The sequence below is a fragment of the Oncorhynchus masou genome, unplaced genomic scaffold (genome assembly GCF_036934945.1).
Source record: "Oncorhynchus masou masou isolate Uvic2021 unplaced genomic scaffold, UVic_Omas_1.1 unplaced_scaffold_900, whole genome shotgun sequence".
NCBI classification, from domain to species: Eukaryota; Metazoa; Chordata; class Actinopteri; order Salmoniformes; family Salmonidae; genus Oncorhynchus; species Oncorhynchus masou.
Window position 1 is genome coordinate 204,931 of NW_027015471.1, and position 21,727 is coordinate 226,657.

Sequence of the window (21,727 nt, forward strand, 5' to 3'; positions counted from 1 at the left end):
TACATCTTGTCCTCTATATATAGTCTCTAGTCAACAAAATAGTGTTCTATATAGGGGGTAAATTACATCTTGTCCTCTATATATAGTCTCTGGTCAACAAAATAGTGTTCTATATAGGGGATAAATTACACCTTGTCCTCTATATATAGTCTCTGGTCAACAAAATAGTGTTCTATATAGTCTCTGGTCAACAAAATAGTGTTCTATATAGGGGATAAATTACATCTTGTCCTCTATATATAGTCTCTGATCAACAAAATAGTGTTCTATATAGTGGATAAATTACACTTTGTCCTCTATATATAGTCTCTGGTCAACAAAATAGTGTTCTATATAGGGGATAAATTACATCTTGTCCTCTATATATAGTCTCTGGTCAACAAAATAGTGTTCTATATAGGGGTAAATTACACCTTGTCCTCTATATATAGTCTCTGGTCAACAAAATAGTGTTCTATATATGGGATAAATTACACCTTGTCCTCTATATATAGTCTCTGGTCAACAAAATAGTGTTCTATATAGGGGATAAATTACACCTTGTCCTCTATATAGTCTCTGATCAACAAAATAGTGTTCTATATATGGGATAAAAAGTAGTGTATTATATAGGGAATAGGGTGCCACTGAGACAATAGTGCACATGGATGAGAACGATAAACGACACTGATCATTTGGTTCACAGTAGTTTACCGACAGATCAGGATCACCCTGGTTTGAGAGAACTTCAGGATTTCATTTATTTACCAGGCAAGTCAATTCAGAACAAATTCTTATTTTCAACGGCAGCCTAGGAACAGTGGGTAAACTGCCTTGTTCAGGGGAACAGTGGGTGAACTGCCTTGTTCAGTTGAACAGTGGGTGAACTGCCTTGTTCAGGGGAACAGTGGGTTAACTGCCTTGTTCAGGGGAACAGTGGGTTAACTGACTTGTTCAGGGGAACAGTGGGTTAACTGCCTTGTTCAGGGGAACAGTGGGTTAACTGCCTTGTTCAGGGGAACAGTGGGTTAAATGCCTTGTTCAGGGGAACAGTGGGTTAACTGACTTGTTCAGGGGAACAGTGGGTTAACTGCCTTGTTCAGGGGGCAAAACGACAGATTTTAACCTTGTCAGCTCAGGGATTTGATCTTGCAAACTTTCGGTTACTAGTCCAATGCTATAACCACTAGGCTACCTGCCGCCCCAGAATGGTGTATGTACTCTGAAATAAAGTTATTTTTTTATACAACTGGACATGAATAATTGTAGATGTAAGGCCTACATCAAATATGATTCTATGTTGCCTATTTGTTTACCACTGTCAACAATGGAAAGCAATTTTCGTTGAATATATTGACTTGGTTTTCATCCTGTATTTGAATATATACGTGGTTTGTTGTCCACATCCATGTGCTCTTTATTAAGATGTTGGCTAGATGTCTACTCTCTCCTTGATCAACAGGGCTTGGTTTGGCCTGGCCCAACTGTCCTGTTCCAAGTTCCCTGTCTAAATCCACCAAGACACATTCAGCCGGGCGGTTGCCCGGAAACACAGCCTGGTCTCATAGACTGGACGTGACATAGTAAAGGTAAAAACACCAAGACACATTCAGCCGGGCGGTTGCTCGGAAACACAGCCTGGTCTCATAGACTGGACATGACATAGTAAAGGTAAAAACACCAAGACATATTCAGCCGGGCGGTTGCCCGGAAACACAGCCTGGTCTCATAGACTGGACGTGACATAGTAAATGTAAAAACACCAAGACACATTCAGCCAGGCGGTTGCCCGGAAACACAGCCTGGTCTCATAGACTGGACGTGACATAGTGAATGTAAAAAAAAACAGACATTCAAATTAGAATGATATGTTATGTTTGGTATGGTTACATAAGACAGAAGGTTAGTCAAGTCAGAAACGAGAGGAGGGTGGCTGGTCGGGGTGGATGTGCAACGTGAACCGCTAGCAACCGAAAGGTTATGTGTTTGAATGTCATCACGGATTAGCACCTTTTCAACCACTTACTACTTTTTAGCTACATGCACAGTCTTTCCAGCAATGGATCACTCAGAAAGATATTTAGTGTAAAATCGACTCAATGGTTATAAATGAGGCCCATGATCCCCCACTGAACACTGTCTCATCATCATGTCCCTTAGCTTATCTCCCCTTCAGAAGAGTCCTGATGGACTGACTCATGAGATTATTAGTTTATCTCCCCTTCAGTGTGTGTGAGAAAGAGAGAGAGAGAGAAATAGATACATACACACAGTTGAAGATGTGGGAGTTCTACCTGTTCACACATGAAAATAATAAAACACTCCATTCACTGCCTCTGCCAGACTGTGGCCCGTGCTGATGGACGACAACAGAGAGCTACATGAGCCTTTGCCACTCAACCTGAGCCAACCTGATGATATGGCTCAAAGGTGAAGCATAGCTCAAACATTAACTAGACAGGCCCAGGTGGAAGCATAGCTCAAACATTAACTAGACAGGCCCAGGTGGAAGCATAGCTCAAACATTAACTAGACAGGCCCAGGTGGAAGCATAGCTCAAACATTAACTAGACAGGCCCAGGTGGAAGCATAGCTCAAACATTAACTAGACAGGCCCAGGTGGAAGCATAGCTCAAACATTAACTAGACAGGCCCAGGTGGAAGCATAGCTCAAACATTAACTAGACAGGCCCAGATGGAAGCATAGCTCAAACATTAAGTAGACAGGCCCAGGTGGAAGCATAGCTCAAACATTAACTAGACAGGCCCAGGTGGAAGCATAGCTCAAACATTAACTAGACAGGCCCAGGTGGAAGCATAGCTCAAACATTAACTAGACAGGCCCAGGTGGAAGCATAGCTCAAACATTAACTAGACAGGCCCAGGTGGAAGCATAGCTCAAACATTAACTAGACAGGCCCAGGTGGAAGCATAGCTCAAACATTAACTAGACAGGCCCAGGTGGAAGCATAGCTCAAACATTAACTAGACAGGCCCAGGTGGAAGCATAGCTCAAACATTAACTAGACAGGCCCAGGTGGAAGCATAGCTCAAACATTAACTAGACAGGCCCAGGTGGAAGCATAGCTCAAACATTAACTAGACAGGCCCAGGTGGAAGCATAGCTCAAACATTAACTAGACAGGCCCAGGTGGAAGCATAGCTCAAACATTAACTAGACAGGCCCAGGTGGAAGCATAGCTCAAACATTAACTAGACAGGCCCAGGTGGAAGCATAGCTCGAACATTAACTAGACAGGCCCAGGTGGAAGCATAGCTCAAACATTAACTAGACAGGCCCAAGTGGAAGCATAGCTCAAACATTAACTAGACAGGCCCAGGTGGAAGCATAGCTCAAACATTAACTAGACAGGCCCAGGTGGAAGCATAGCTCAAACATTAACTAGACAGGCCCAGGTGGAAGCATAGCTCAAACATTAACTAGACAGGCCCAGGTGGAAGCATAGCTCAAACATTAACTAGACAGGCCCAGGTGGAAGCATAGCTCAAACATTAACTAGACAGGCCCAGGTGGAAGCATAGCTCAAACATTAACTAGACAGGCCCAGGTGGAAGCATAGCTCAAACATTAACAAGCCAGGCCCAGGTGGAAGCATAGCTCAAACATTAACTAGACAGGCCCAGGTGGAAGCATAGCTCAAACATTAACTAGACAGGCCCAGGTGGAAGCATAGCTCAAACATTAACTAGACAGGCCCAGGTGGAAGCATAGCTCAAACATTAACTAGACAGGCCCAGGTGGAAGCATAGCTCAAACATTAACTAGACAGGCCCAGGTGGAAGCATAGCTCAAACATTAACTAGACAGGCCCAGGTGGAAGCATAGCTCAAACATTAACTAGACAGGCCCAGGTGTTGTGCAGACAGGTGCTTTGCTTTCACTCGTGGTTTTACACACAGACGGTATAACTCACTTCATACGGGACAATCTGGAAGAAAGAAAGGAATCCACAAACACAGGTACATAATGATATGTAAAAAACAGACTTGTCTGGGCAGGAAGGAGGTACGTAATGATATGTAAAACAGACTTGTCTGGGCAGGAAGGGGAGGTACGTAATGATATGTAAAACAGACTTGTCTGGGCAGGAAGGGGAGTTACATAATGATATGTAAAACAGACTTGTCTGGGCAGGAAGGGGAGGTACATAATGATATGTAAAACAGACTTGTCTGGGCAGGAAGGGAGGTACATAATGATATGTAAAACAGACTTGTCTGGGCAGGAAGGGGAGGTACATAATGATATGTAAAACAGACTTGTCTGGGCAGGAAGGGGAGGTACGTAATGATATGTAAAACAGACTTGTCTGGGCAGGAAGGGGAGGTACATAATGATATGTAAAACAGACTTGTCTGGGCTGGAAGGGGAGGTACATAATGATATGTAAAACAGACTTGTCTGGGCAGGAAGGGGAGGTACATAATGATATGTAAAACAGACTTGTCTGGGCAGGAAGGAGGTGCATAATGGTATGTAAAACAGACTTGTCTGGGCAGGAAGGGGAGGTACATAATGATATGTAAAACAGACTTGTCTGGGCAGGAAGGGGAGGTACATAATGATATGTAAAACAGACTTGTCTGGGCAGGAAGGAGGTACATAATGATATGTAAAACAGACTTGTCTGGGCTGGAAGGGGAGGTACATAATGATATGTAAAACAGACTTGTCTGGGCAGGAAGGGGAGCGGAGGTACATCATGATATGTAAAGGTGGAAGAAACGCTCACTAATTTAAGCGAGGTGCCGGCTAGCGGAGTAGAACACCTACAAAAATTAAGGACAGCCGCACACTCCAGGAGCTCAGATGCAAAAAATGTCCATCGTTTTCGACAGACAAGCTGTCTTCATCAGCGTATAATGGCAAACACTGCGGGGTGACTCGTTTATAAAGTGTCAAAAGAAAACACACAGGTGTCTGTAATCATGGCCAGGTGTGGCCTGATATCATTGGTTCATTCTCATATATTAAAATAGCATACAAAAAAACGGATAGCGTACGATCATAGATACAATTCGCCTTCAAGAATTTACGATGAAACGCAAAAACACACTAATCACATGAATGGCTTCAGATCAAAGTCTACGTTGAGACCGGAGGGAGCAAAGGTCTATATATTAAAGATCCAGGCAGCCTCTCGTTTTAATAATAAATCGTCGAGGTCACACCTCTCCTGGGGAGGGTGACATGTTCGATGCCAATATAACTTAGAGACGAAATCGAGTGGTTTTGCTTCCAAAAGTGGGCAGCACCTGGGTAAGTCGAGTTTTTGCACCTCATGGTGCTACGATGCTCTGAGATACATACTTTTAACTTGAGCTTTGAGGTCTGCTTAATATAGAGGAAAGAATGTTGCCTCCAATGTAATTGTCTGCATCATTTCCAATCACCCATATCTTCATACACGCATGGATACATATACACATATATACATACCTATACCTATATATACACATACATACCTACACCTATATATACACATATATACATATACATACACATACCTATATAGATAAATATACACATATATACCTACACATACCTATATAGATAAATATACACATATATACCTACACATACCTATATATACCTACACATACCTATATAGACATACATAAACACATATATACATACACATACCTATATAGACATATATATACACACATATATACATACACATATATACATACACATACCTATATAGACATACATAAACACATATATACATACACATAAATATATAGATAAATATACACATATATACCTACACATACCTATATATACCTACACATACCTATATATACATACACATACCTGTATAGACATACATATACACATATATACCTATATATACCTACACATACCTATATAGACATACATATACACATATATACCTACACATACCTACAGTGCCTTGCGGAAGTATTCGGCCCCCTTGAACTTGAACCCCTGAACATATCCAGGTGTTAGAATGGCCAAGTCAAAGTCCAGACCTGAATCAAATCGAGAATCTGTGGAAAGAACTGAAAACTGCTGTTCACAAATGCTCTCCATCCAACCTCACTGAGCTTGAGCTGTTTTGCAAGGAGGAATGGGAAAAAAATTCAGTCTCTCGATGTGCAAAACTGATAGAGACATACCCCAAGCGACTTACAGCTGTAATCGCAGCAAAAGGTGGCGCTACAAAGTATTAACTTAAGGGGGCTGAATAATTTTGCACGCCCAATTTTTCAGTTTTTGATTTGTTAAAAAAGTTTGAAATGTCCAATAAATGTCGTTCCACTTCATGATTGTGTCCCACAATTGTTGTTGATTCTTCACAAAAAAATACAGTTTTATATCTTTATGTTTGAAGCCTGAAATGTGTCAAAAGGTCGCAAAGTTCAAGGGGGCCGAATACCTTTGCAAGGCACTGTACCTATATAGACATATATATACACATATATACATACACATACCTATATAGATATACATATACACATATATGCATACACATACCTATATAGATAAATATACACATATATACCTATATAGACATACATATAGACATATACATACCTATATAGATATACATACACATACCTATATAGATATACATATACACATATATGCATACACATACCTATATAGATAAATATACACATATATACATACACATACCTATATAGACATACATATACACATATATACATACACATACCTATATACATACCTATATAGACATACATATAGACATATACAATATACATACACATTACAATTTGTAAGTCGCTCTGGATAAGAGCGTCTGCTAAATGACTTAAATGTAAATGTAATATACATACCTATATAGATATACATACACATACCTATATACATATACAAATATATACATACACATACCTACAGTGGGGCAAAAAAGTATTTAGTCAGCCACCAATTGTGCAAGTTCTCCCACTTAAAAAGATGAGAGAGGCCTGTAATTTTCATCATAGGTACACTTCAACTATGACAGACAAAATGGGGGAAAAAAATCCAGAAAATCACATTGTAGGATTTTTAATGAATTTATTTGCAAATTATGATGGAAAAGGCTCAGATTATTGAGGGGCATTCCTGCTCTTGGTCTCTGACCATCATTTTGGCTGCATACAGACCAGTTACAGCAGGCACATAAAACAGTTAGGGACTTCTCCTTAGTATCTGGGTCATTCAGGTGGGTGTCTAGGGTATAGGGTCATGGACCGTACCATTAAAATAGGATCATAAATAAATTATTAGATATAAATTATTTTAAAAATGTAGTTCCCCATGATAGGACAATAACAAATCAAACGTATCATCTATTTTAAAACTGTTCCACCATGATAGGACAATAAATAAACAAGACGTATAATTCATTATAAAAGTATATCCGTCATCTGAACAGCATTGAAAGCTCTCTCACACCCTGGCCCACAGCAATACATTGGCTCTGGGATATGCAACCATTTCATTACTCAATCACTCAACTTACAAACATAAATAAAAATAAACACACACCACACATTATGTGCTTTCTGTTTACTTCGTTTTTATCTTCACTATGTTGAATTAGTGCTTGTGTGTTCAGTTAGTTATATGTGAAGATATATAGAAAATCTATATTTTTTATTGTATTGTTACAATCCATAACTGGGCTAGAATTGTGTTTATTTTCCTCATCTATGAGAACTTTGTAATTTTTAAAATAACAATGGAGTGGTCTTTGTGTCTCTGAACAACTGGTTATCAATATATAGTTTATCGACGACGAGAGCTACTCGTTTCGCTTTTAATCGATTTTCTTTGAAAATTGGATACATAACTTTGCGCCGTTCTGCAATTTCCTTCGGAAACTGATCATTCAGCCAATTTTGGTCCCAGCAAGTCTTTTATCAAGGCTTTTAACCATTGTTTTATATTTCAATTAAGCAACTTTGGCAACGATTGAGCGGTTTTACCTTTGGTCTCTCTGTCCGAAGCGGTGTACACGTTCAAATTGGATTTTGTCGATAACTTCGCGTGGGATCTGAAGCGCTGTAAGGAGGAACTCTCTAACTACAGATTGAGGAACTTCCCTTCTTTCTCCTCGATACCTGTAAGTACCCGATTCTCTCTCGTGGATCTAGTTTGTATGTCCAGTAAGGCTTCCCTCAGAACGGTGTTCTCCTTTTTAATTTAATTCATTTCGGTTTCAATCTTATTGACTGTCCCTTTCAGCTTGTGTGTTTCCTTCTCCAATGTCGCAGCTTTTTCATCACTCATCTCGAGGCCTTCAACTCTTTTATATCCTTACGAACTAATTCAAGTATACCCAGGTTTATTGATTTTAACAGATCGATTTTGACCTTTACCATTCCCGGTGGTGAAAATATTAAGTCGTCTGTGTCTGTAGAAGTCACGTTTCCGTATTGAAATCGGTTCCCCTGTCTTACTCTTCGTCATGTTTGGGTGTTGCTTGTTTTCGTAATCTTTTTCGATAATATCTTTGTTTTGTGTTATTATCCAGATTGAAGGTTATCACCCACCAGATTTTGTAGTGCTAATATTTTAGTCTAACTTGCCAATATTGAATATTACGTTTTATCTTCAGGTGCTCTACATAACTTCGTTCAGTCCGCCATTACCTTTGCGTAATTGGCATTCTATCCACATTATTTTTTTACCACAAGGACAAGTTAAAAGATAAATATTTGCTTTAGTGGAGCAAGTGATAACACCTTTGATTGGGATGTGTTTCACTGTTTGGGCGCTATATTCATTCATGTTTTTCATGTTATATTTATATCTGAATATTAACCAATGAGATCAGGCCACACCCGGCCATGATTACAGACACCTGAGTGTGTTTTTTAACACTTTATAAACGAGTCACCCCGCAGTGTTTGTCATTATACCCGGATGAAGACAGCTTGTCTGTCGAAAACGGTGGACATTTTTTTATTGCATCTGAGCTCCTATTCTGCAGCTCTTCTTTGTTTGTTTACAGAATTATATGTAAAACAGACTTGTATGGGCAAGAAGGGGAGGGTAGAGGTGAGATACATTCACACATGGATCCATGTGTCATTGTTAATGTAGTAACAGGAAGTGAATTGAGCCTGATCCAGGTAGACGCTACAGCAGCCACACTCAATAGGGGTATCGCGGAACGGACCCAGAATGGGGTCAATACGGTCCCCACTGTAATTATTTTAATGATTGTTATTATTATTATTATTTTTAACGAAGTTAGTCGAGCTTTCAACTTTCTGTTGTAGAGAGTTATAGCAACACAATGCACAAGGTCCAGTGACACAGTGTAGAATTGCACAAGTTGTTGTCCTCTTGTTACGCCACCGAGTAGTTGTCCTCTTGTTACGCCACCGAGTAGTTGTCCTCTTGTTACGCCACCGAGTAGTTGTCCTCTTGTTACGCCACCGAGTAGTTGTCCTCTTGTTACGCCACCGAGTAGTTGTCCTCTTGTTACGCCACCGAGTAGTTGTCCTCTTGTTACGCCACCGAGTAGTTGTCCTCTTGTTACGCCACCGAGTAGTTGTCCTCTTGTTACGCCACCGAGTAGTTGTCCTCTTGTTACGCCACCGAGTAGTTGTCCTCTTGTTACGCCACCGAGTAGTTGTCCTCTTGTTACGCCACCGAGTAGTTGTCCTCTTGTTACGCCACCGAGTAGTTGTCCTCTTGTTACGCCACCGAGTAGTTGTCCTGTTGTTACGCCACCGAGTAGTTGTCCTCTTGTTACGCCACCGAGTAGTTTTCCTCTTGTTACGCCACCAAGTAGTTTTCCTCTTGTTACGCCACCGAGTAGTTGTCCTCTTGTTACGCCACCGAGTAGTTGTCCTCTTGTTACGCCACCGATAGACGTTAGAGAGGTATTTATAACCTGTCAAATTTCAGTTAGAAATTTCAGTAGTTATCGTGTCCAGGTTACGTCCACAGGGGCCTCGAAGGTGTGGTGCTATCTTTTATTTATTTTACCTTTATTTAAAATAGGCAAGTTAGTTAAAGAACAACTTCTTATTTTCAATGCTGGCCTAAAAACCTTTGGTTAACTGCCTTGTTCAGGAGCAGAACGGCAGATTTTTTACCTTGTCAGCTCAGGGATTCAATCTTGCAAACTTTCGGTTACTAGTCCAATGCTCTAACCACTAGGCTAGCTGCCACCCCACAATGTGGTGTGGTATTATGTGGTGTGGTGCCACCACTGCAGAAAAACAGGGATAAGGCGATCCTTCTCTACCACACCCACAGAAATAAAGGGATAAGGCCACCAACAATTCTGAGATTTCCATACCCAGCTACAACATTTTCCGTCAAGATAGAACTGCCAAAGGGGGAGGAGTTGCAGTCTACTGCAGAGAGAGTCTGGCCATGCCTTCCGCCTGGCTACTCCAACCTCGGCCAACAGCTCCGCCCCCCCCGCAGCTCCTCGCCCAAGCCTCTCCAGGTTCTCCTTTACCCAAATCCAGATAGCAGATGTTCTGAAAGAGCTGCAAAACCTGGACCCATACAAATCAGCTGGGCTTGACAATCTGGACCCTCTATTTCTGAAACTATCCGCCGCCATTGTCGCAACCCCTATTACCAGCCTGTTCAACCTCTCTTTCATATCGTCCTGAGATCCCCAAGGATTGAAAGCTGCCGCAGTCATCCCCCTCTTCAAAGGGGAGACACCCTGGACCCAAACTGCTACAGACCGATATCCATCCTGCCCTGCCTATCTAAGGTCTTTGAAAGCCAAATCAACAAACAGGTCACTGATCATCTCGAATCCCACCATACCTTCTCCGCTGTGCAATCTGGTTTCCGAGCCGATCACGGGTGCACCTCAGCCACGCTCAAGGTACTATACGATTTTATAACCGCCATCGATAAAAGACAGTACTGTGCAGCCGTCTTCATCGACCTGGCCAAGGCTTTCGACTCTGTCAATCACCTTATTCTTATCGGCAGACTCACCATTCTCACCATACGCAGACAACACCATTCTGTATACTTCTGGCCCTTCCTTGGGCACTGTGCTAACTTACCTCCAAACGAGCTTCAATGCCATACAACACTCCTTCCGTGGCCTCCAACTGCTCTAAAACGCTAGTAAAACCAATGCATGCTTTTCAACCGTTCGCTGCCCACACCCGCCCGCCCGACTAGCATCACCATCCTGGATGGTTCCGACCTAGAATACGTGGACATCTATAAATACCTAGGTGTCTGGCTAGGCTGTAAACTCTCCTTCCAGACTCATATTAAACATCTCCAATCCAGAATCAAATCTAGAATCGGCAATCTATTTCGCAAGAAAACCTCCTTCACTCACGCCGCCAAACTTACCCCAGTAAAACTGACTATCCCACCGATCCTCGACTTCGGCGATGTCATCTACAAAATAGCTTCCAACACTCTACTCAGCAAATTGGATGCAGTCTATCACAGTGCCATCCGTTTTGTCACCAAATCACCTTATACCACCCACCACTGCGACCTGTATGCTCTAGTCGGCTGGCCCTCGCTACATATTCGTCGCCAGACCCACTGGCTCCAGGTCATCTGTAAGTCTATGCTAAGCAAAGCCGAGCCTTTTCTCAGTTCACTGGTCACGATAACAACACCCACCCGTAGCACACGTTCCAGCAGGTGTATCTCACTGACCATCCCCAAAGCCAACACCTCATTTGGACGGCTTTCCTTCCAGTTCTCTGCTGCCAGAGACTGGAGCGAATTGCAAAAATCACTGAAGTTGGAGACTTTTATTTCCCTCACCAACTTTAAACATCAACTATCTTTTTTAAATTTATTTTACCTTTATTTAACTAGGCAAGTCAGTTAACTCTTGAAACTCCCCATCCCGGATCGTGACTAAAGCCTCAGGCTCATTAGCATAACGCAACGTTAACGATTTCTGAAAATCGCAAATAAAATGAAAATAATGCGTCTGCTCTCAAGCTTAGCCTTTTCTTAACAACACTGTCATCTCAGATTTTCAAAAAATGCTTTTGAACCATAGAAATTGACTAATTTGTGTAAGAGTATGCAAAGCTAGCTTAGCATTTTGAGTAGCATTTAGCACGCAACATTTTCACAAAAACCAGATAACCAAATAAATAAAATCATTTACCTTTGAAGAGCTTCGGATGTTTTCAATGAGGAGACTCTCAGTTACATACCAAATGCGCAGTTTTTCCTGAAAGCGTCTGTGTGTAGGAGAAATCGTTCCGTTTGTACATCGCATCTGGCTACCGAAACGAACCGAAAATTCAGTCACCTACAACGTCAAACTTTTCCGAATTAACTCCATAATATCGACCGAAACATGGCAAATGTTGTTTGGAATCAATCCTCAAGGTGTTTTTTCACATATCTCTCCATTGATATATCGTTCGTGGAAGCTTGCTTTCCTCTCTGAATCCCATGGAAAAATACTTGCAGCTGACTTTTGCGCACCAATTTCGGCGCAGGACACCGGGCGGACACGTGGTAAATGTGGTCTCTTATGGTCAATCTTCCAATGATCTGCCTACAAATACCTCACAATGCTGCAGACACCTTGGGAACGACAGATAGGGCAGACTTACTCCTCTCGCATTCACAGCCATATAAGGAGACAATGGAAAACAGAGCCTCAAAAATCCTGCTCATTTCCTGGATGCCGTCTCATCTTGGTTTTGCCTGAACCTCACGTTCTAGGGCACGCACAGAAAAATATCTTGGTAGTTCTGGACACGTCAGAGTGTTTTCTTTCGAAAGCTATCAATTATATGCATAGTCGAGCATCTTTTTGTGACAAAATATCTTGTTTAAAACGGGAGCGTTTTCATCCAAAAATGAAATAGTGCCCCCAGAGCATCAAGAGGTTAAGAACAAATTCTTATTTTTAATGACGGCCTAGGAACAGTGGGTTAACTGCCTTGTTCAGGGGCAGAACGACAGATTTGTACCTTGTCAGCTCAGGGATTTGAACTTGAAACCTTCCGGTTACTAGTCCATCGCTCTAACCACTAGGCTACAACGCTCTAACCACTAGGCTACCCTGCCTCCCCGTATCTGAGCAGCTTACCGATCGCTGCAGCTGTACATAGTCCATCTGTAAATAGGCCACCCAATCTACCTACCTCATCCCCATACTGTTTTTATTTTATTTACTTTTCTGCTCTTTTGCACGCCAGTATCTCTACTTGCACGTCATCTGCTCATTTATCACTCCAGTGTTAATCTGCTAATTTGTAATTATTCGCTCCTATCTCATGCCTTTTGCACACACTGTATATAGACTTTCTTTTTTCTACTGTGTCATTGACTTGTTTGTGTTATTGTCTTGTTAATTGTTTACTCCATGTGTAACTCTCACACTGCTTTGCTTTATCTTGGTCAGGTCGCAGTTGCAAATGAGAACTTGTTCTCAACTGGCCTACCTGGTTAAATTAAAACAATCTTACCCAAATGCATGATGGGGGTCTGCCACAACTTCTGGACCCAGCGCCCCCACCTGACGCCCATGATGCCCAGCCCCTCATCACTAAACAATGGTGAGCCACAGAGGGAGAGGGGTGGGGGGAGGGGGACTTCTCTTCTAAACATCGAACATTCAAATAAAATCTAGTGCATGATGTTGATTGATTGTATATAGTATGATGAAGTGAACATAGTTCATATGTAAAAAGAAAAACCATCTTATATCTTACTAACTATAAAATATATTAGCTTCCATTGTGAATTTAAACCAACGTAAGGAGTAATGAATCAAATGGAGAAACAGTGGTCAGACACTGACAGTAGATGTATTTCTCTCAACCTTTGTTTCAGCAGTACTGATGATAGCCAGAAGGGGGCAGACAGAACACAGCTCAAAAAGAGACGCTGGTGTCGCAACAGCTGCCTTGGCCTGTTTCTGTTCCTGGTCGTGATGATGATTGTGGTCATCCTGGAAGTTGACCTCAAAGAACGGATCTCACCTTCAACAACCAAGCCAGCAGCAAACATGTCCCGAGGACCGTACCATGTACCATACCCACATGAGTACTCCTTCATCCTGGATGAGCCAGAGAAATGCCGGGAGCAGAACCCCTTCCTGGTTCTGATGGTGCCAGTGGCGCCCTATAACAGGGAGGCCCGTGAGGCCGTCCGCAGGACTTGGGGCAGTGAGAGGCAGGTACTGGGCAGAGAGGTCCGTCTGTTCTTCCTGCTGGGACTGCCCAGTGGAGAGGAGACAGAGCAGCTCCAGGAGAAGGTGCTGCAGGAGAGCAAAGAGCACCAGGATCTGCTGCAGAGCGACTTCATAGACAGCTACAAAAACCTGACCATCAAGACCATGGTGATGATGGAGTGGCTGAGCTCTCGCTGCCCCAACGCCTCCTACGCCATGAAGATCGACTCAGACATGTTCCTCAACGTGAACACCTTGGTCAACATGCTTCTTCACGCTCCAACGCAAAACTACATGACTGGACTAGTGGCCCGATGGGGAGCTGTTCTAAGAGACCGTAACTCCAAATGGTACCTTCCAAAGGAGGTGTTTCCTGAACCAGTATACCCACCTTATGCTCTGGGCCTGGGCTATGTCTTCACCTTAGACCTCCCCAGGAAGCTGGTGGAGGCGTCCAGGCATGTTAAAGCCGTCTACATAGAGGATGTGTATCTGGGACTGTGTATGAGACACCTGGGCATCCGGCCTACTGACCCCCCAGTGGAAACCTTTTTCAGGGGTATGCAGGAGCCCAGGACCGCTGTCACTACATGGCTGTTATCACGACCATCCTCGACACTCCTCAGGAGCTTCTGGACATATGGAGTAACTTGCACCAACCTGGGCCTGTCTGTTATTGAAAACAACACTCTGGGAAAGACAAATAGCCTTGAGGTTAGAGCGTTGGGCCAATAACCCAAAAGGGTGATGGTTCCAATCCCAGAGCTGACAAAATGGCAAATCTGTCACTGTGCCTTTGAGCAAGCACTTAACCCCAGTGCTCCATGGGAGCTGGACAATGGTGTCCCTCACCGGGACCTCGCTCCCTGTGGGTGTCTTGTTTGAGCTGTGACTTTCTATTGGATGCTTTTCTCTGGGTGTGGTAGAGAGGGATTGCCTTATCTCTGTGTTTCTGTGTGTGTGGTAGAGAAGGGTCACCTTATCTCTGTGTTTCTGCAGTGGTGGAAAAGGTACGCAATCATCATACTTGAGTCATTTTCTATTAAGGTATCTTTACTTTTACTCAAGTAAATGTGAAAGTCCCCCAGTAAAATATGACTTGAGTAAATGTCTAAATGTATTTGGATATAAATGTACTTTTTACTTTTGATAGCAAAGCATAAGTATAAATCAATTCAAATTCCTTATATTAAGCAAACCAGACGGCACTGTTTTCTAGTTTGTTTTAATTTACAGATAGCCAGGGGCACACTCCAACACTGAGACATCATTTACAGATAGCCAGGGTCACACTCCAACACTGAGACATCATTTACAGATAGCCAGGGACACACTCCAACACTGAGACATCATTTACAAACAAAGCATTTGTGTCAAGTGAGTCCTCCAGATCAGAGGCAGTAGGAATGACCAGGGATGTTCTCTTGATAGTTGTGTGAATTGGACCATTTTCATTTTGGGTGTCGGGGAAAATGTATGGAGTCAAAATAACATTATTTTCTTTAGGAATGTGGTGAAGTAAAAGTACAAGTTGTCAAAAATGACCATATTAGAGACACATATTTCCCTCAGATTACACAGACCCACAAAGAATTTGAAAACAAATCCAATTTTTGGTGATGGAGGTAAAACCCAGGCCCCGCGTGTCCCCAGGCACCCTCATTTGTTGACGTCTGTGATCGAAAAAACCTTGGTTTCATGTCAACATCAGAAGCCTCCTCCCTAAGTTATTTTTTTACTCACTACTTTAGCACACTCTGCCAACCCTGATGTCCTTGCCGTGTCTGAATCCTGGCTTAGGAAGGCCACCAACAATTCTGAGATTTCCATACCCAGCTACAACATTTTCCGTCAAGATAGAACTGCCAAAGGGGGAGGAGTTTCAATCTACTGCAGAGAGAGTCTGGAAAGTTCTCATACTTTCCAGGTCTATACCCAAACAGTTTGAACTTCTAATTTTAAAAATTAACCTCTCCAGAAATAAGTCTCTCACTGTTGCCGCCTGCTATCGACCCCCATCCGCTCCCAGCTGTGCCCTGGACACCATTTGTGAATTGATCGCGCCCCATCCAGCTTCAGAGTTCATTCTGTTAGGTGACCTAAACTGGGATATGCTTAACACGCCGTCAGTCCTCCAATCTAAGTTAGATGCCCTCCAATCTCACACAAATCATCAAGGAACCCACCAGGTACAACCCTAAATCCATAAACATGGGCTCCCTCATAGACATTATCCTGACCAATTTGCCCTCCAAATACACCTCCGCTGTTTTCAATCAGGATCTCAGCAATCCCTGCCTCATTGCCTGTACCCGCTATGGGTACGCGGTCAAACGACCACCCCTCATCACTGTCAAACGCTCCTAAAACACTTCTGCGAGCAGGCCTTTCTAATCGACCTGGCCCGGGTATCCTGGAAGGATATTGACCTCATCCCGTCAGTCGAGGATGCCTGGTCGTTCTTTAAAAGTAATTTCCTTACCATCTTAGATAAACATGCCCTGTTCAAAAAATGCAGAACTAAGAACCGAGATAGCACTTGGTTCCCTCCAGACCTGACTGCCCTTGACCAGCACAAAAACATCCTGTGGCGGACTGCCTTAGCATCGAATAGTCCCCACGATATGCAACTCTTCAGGGAAGTCAGGAACCAATACACGCAGTCAGTCAGGAGAGCAAAGGCCAGCTTTTTCAAGCAGAAATTTGCACCCTGTAGTTCTAACTCCAAAAGGTTTTGGGACACTGTAAAGTCCATGGAGAACAAGAGCACCTCCTCCCAGCTGCCGACTGCACTGAGGCTAGGTAACACGGTCACCACTGATAAATCCATGATAATCAAAAATGTCAATAAGCATTTCTCAACAGCTGGCCATGCCTTCCTCCTGGCTCCTCCAACCCCGGCCAACAGCTCCGCCCCCGCAGCTACTCGCCCAAGCGAGACAGCAGATGTTCTGAAAGCGCTGCAAAACCTGGACCCGTACAAATCAGCTGGGCTAGACAATCTGGACCCTCTTTTTCTAAAACAATCCACTGCCATTGTTGCAACCCTATTACCAGCCTGTTCAATCACCTTCATTTCGTCTGAGATCCCTAAAGATTAGAAAGCTGCCGTGGTCATCCCCCTCTTCAAAGGGGTGACACCCTAGACCCAAACTGCTACAGACCTATATCCATCCTGCCTTGCCTATCTAAAGTCTTCGAAAGCCAAGTTAATAAACAGATCACTGACCATTTCGAATCCCACCGTACCTTCTCCGCTGTGCAATCTGGCTTCCGAGACGGTTACAGGTGCACCTCAACCACGCTCAAGGTACTAAACGATATCATAACCGCCATCGAGTAAAGACAGTACTGTGCAGCAACTCTGTCAATCACCGTATTCTTATAGGCAGACTCAATAGCCTTGGTTTTCTAATTACTGCCTCGCCTGGTTCACCAACTACTTTGCAGACAGAGGTCAGTGTGTCAAATCGGAGGGCATGTTGTCCGGACCTCTGGCAGTCTCTATGGGGGTACCAAAGGGTTCAATTCTCGGGCCGACTCTTTTCTCTGTATATATCAATGATGTCGCTCTTGCTGCGGGTGATTCCCTGTTCCACCTCTACACAGACGACACCATTCTGTATACTTCTGGCCCTTCCTTGGACACTGTGCTAACTAACCTCCAAACAAGCTTCAATGCCATACAACACTCCTTCTGTGGCATCCAACTGCTCTAAAACGCTAGTAAAACCAAATGCATGCTTTTTCAACCGTTCGCTGCCCACACCCGCCCGACTAGCATCACCATCCTGGATGGTTCCGACCTAGAATATGTGAACCACTATAAATACCTAGGTGTCTGGCTAGACTGTAAACTCTCCTTCCAGACTCATATTAAACATCTCCAATCCAAAATCAAATTGAGAATTGGCTATCTAATTCGCAAAAAAGACTCCTTCACTCACGCCGCCAAACTTACCCTAGTAAAACTGACTTTCCTACCGATCCTCGACTTCGGCGATGTCATCTACAAAATAGCTTCCAACACTCTACTCAGCAAATTGGATGCAGTCTATCACAGTGCCATCCGTTTTGTCACCAAATCACCTTATACCACCCACCACTGCGACCTGTATGCTCTAGTCGGCTGGCCCTCGCTACATATTCGTCGCCAGACCCACTGGCTCCAGGTCATCTATAAGTCTATGCTAGGTAAAGCCCAGCCTTATCTCAGTTCACTGGTCATGATAACAACACCCACCCGTAGCACACGCTCCAGCAGGTTTATCTCACTGATCATCCCCAAAGCCAACACCTCATTTGGCCGGCTTTCCTTCCAGTTCTCTGCTGCCAGAGACTGGAAGGAATTGCAAAAATCGCTGAAGTTGGAGACTTTTATTTCCCTCACCAACTTTAAACATCAACTATCTGAGCAGCTAACCGATCGCTGCAGCTGTACATAGTCCATCTGTAAATAGGCCACCCAATCTACCTACCTCACCCCCATACTGTTTTTATTTTATTTACTTTTCTGCTCTTTTGCACGCCAGTATCTCTACTTGCACATCATCATCTGCTCATTTATCACTCCAGTGTTAATCTACTAAATTGTAATGATTTGCTCCTATCTCATGCCTTTTGCATACACTGTATATAGACTTTCTTTTTTCTACTGTGTCATTGACTTGTTTGTGTTATTGTCTTGTTTATTGTTTACTCCATGTGTAACTCTGTCACACTGCTTTGCTTTATCTTGATCAGGTCGCAGTTGCAAATGAGAACTTGTTCTCAACTGGTCTACCTGGTTAAATAAAGGTGATCTGGTCTACCTGGTTAAATAAAGGTGATCTGGTCTACCTGGTTAAATAAAGGTGATCTGACCTACCTGGTTAAATAAAGGTGATCTGGTCTACCTGGTTAAATAAAGGTGATCTGGCCTACCTGGTTAAATAAAGGTGATCTGGTCTACCTGGTTAAATAAAGGTGATCTGGCCTACCTGGATAAATAAAGGTGATCTGGACTACCTGGTTAAATAAAGGTCATCTGGTCTACCTGCTTAAATAAAGGTCATCTGGTCTACCTGGTTAAATAAAGGTGATCTGGTCTACCTGGTTAAATAAAGGTGATCTGGCCTACCTGGTTAAATAAAGGTGATCTGGTCTACCTGGTTAAATAAAGGTGATCTGGTCTACCTGGTTAAATAAAGGTGATCTTGTCTACCTGGTTAAATAAAGGTGATCTGGCCTACCTGGTTAAATAAAGGTGATATGGTCTACCTGGTTAAATAAAGGTGATCTGGCCTACCTGGTTAAATAAAGGTGATCTGGTCTACCTGGTTAAATAAAGGTGAACTGGTCTACCTGGTTAAATAAAGGTGATCTGGTCTACCTGGTTAAATAAAGGTGATCTGGCCTACCTGGTTAAATAAAGGTGATCTGGTCTACCTGGTTAAATAAAGGTGATCTGGTCTACCTGGTTAAATAAAGGTGATCTGGTTTAAATGGTTAAATAAAGGTGATCTGGTCTGGCCTACCTGGTTAAATAAAGGTGATCTGGTCTACCTGGTTAAATAAAGGTCATCTGGTCTACCTGCTTAAATAAAGGTCATCTGGTCTACCAGGTTAAATAAAGGTGATCTGGTCTACCTGGTTAAATAAAGGTGATCTGGCCTACCTGGTTAAATAAAGGTGATCTGTTCTACCTGGTTAAATAAAGGTGATCTGGCCTACCTGGTTAAATAAAAGTGATCTGGTCTACCTGGTTAAATATAGGTGATCTGGCCTACCTGGTTAAATAAAGGTGATCTGGTCTACCTGGTTAAATAAAGGTGATCTGGTCTACCTGGTTAAATAAAGGTGATCTGGCCTACCTGGTTAAATAAAGGTGATCTGTTCTACCTGGTTAAATAAAGGTGATCTGGCCTACCTGGTTAAATAAAAGTGATCTGGTCTACCTGGTTAAATAAAGGTGATCTGGCCTACCTGGTTAAATTAAGGTGATCTGGTCTACCTGGTTAAATAAAGGTGATCTGGCCTACCTGGTTAAATAAGGTGATCTGGCCTACCTGGTTAAATAAAGGTGATCTGGTCTACCTGGTTAAATAAAGGTGATCTGGTCTACCTGGTTAAATAAAGGTGATCTGGTCTACCTGGTTAAATAAAGGTGATCTGGTCTACCTGGTTAAATAAAGGTGATCTGGCCTACCTGGTTAAATAAAGGTGAAAGAAAACAATTAATACAAATATATATATAGTCTCTGGTCAAAAACAGTGTCCTATATAGTTTATATAATTTGTACTACCATTAAATGTCAGTTATTGTGAAAAACGGAGTTTAAAATGCTCTTGGCTGAGGTGTATGTAAACTGTACATTTGAGCAGCATACAGGACAAACAAACTGGTTCAATGTTGGTTTAGTGGGAAAAATATTCAAACGGACTACAGGCAATGTATTGGAAAACTTCTAACAGATTTTGTTCTTAAATACCAGAAAAGTAAGATTGCTAATATTTCTAAAATCATAATATGTACGTCTTCATGACAGAAGTTAAAAGATATTATATCCCAGTATCTTCTGTGATCTCTTTTTCTCTCTCAGACACACACAGGTGATATAGGAGGTTGTAAATGTTGACATTGACGGTGATAAGTACTATTGTTGATATTTAGTTCAAGGTCTTAAAAGTCCGGCTTGTGTTCTGTTTGTAACACTAAATGACACATCACTGACAGAAGGAAACGGTTACCATGAGAGTGAAGCCAACAACACAGGAAGCCACAGAGAAAGCAGCTGTGCTACTGACATGCTGAGACCCATAAAGTCAGACAGCAGCCCTCCCACCGATGCTCCGCCCAATGCCAATCAACCTTCAGAGACGGAAGAGAATGTGATAAATCTCACTGGCTCTTTTTCCTGGCTCATTTGAAGTCAACGAAATGAGCAGAACAGACCCAGCTACTATCGCAATTGGTGTTTATGGGAGAACTACCCCTTAAGCAGAGCCTGGAACGGTGACCAACGTAAATGGACAACGGTAAACAGCGTCTTCCTTTACCTGAAACGTAATAAAGCCCTTTTTTTTGAACATAGTCGTTGACATTCAGAGAGCTGACATTCTGAGCCTCAGGTTGTTAGAGTAACTTATCTCTGTCAGACTTTTATACACCCTCTTTGATACAATCTTACCCAAATGTATGATGGGGGTCTGCCACAACTTCTGGACCCAGCGCCCCCACCTGACGCCCATGATGCCCAGCCCCTCATCGCTAAACAATGGTGAGCCACAGAGGGAGAGGGGTGGGGGGGGACTTCTCTTCTAAACATCGAACATTCAAATAAAATCTAGTGCATGATGTTGATTGATTGTATATAGTATGATGAAGTGAACATAGTTCAAATGTAAAAAGAAAAACCATCTTATATCTTACTAACTAACTATAAAATATATTAACTTCCATTGTGAATTTAAACCAACGTAAGGAGTAATGAATCAAATAGAGAAACAGTGGTCAGACACTGACAGTAGATGTATTTTTCTCAACCTTGTGTTTCAGCAGTACTGATGATAGCCAGAAGGGGGCAGACAGAACACAGCTCAAAAGA

At 42.6% G+C, this 21,727-nt stretch overlaps 1 pseudogene; it reads left to right on the plus strand.

The window, feature by feature from the left end:
- The first annotated feature begins 8,079 nt into the window (after positions 1 to 8,079).
- Positions 8,080 to 15,328, plus strand: LOC135538080 (beta-1,3-galactosyltransferase 1-like; annotated as a pseudogene).
- Positions 15,329 to 21,727: the final 6,399 nt, after the last annotated feature.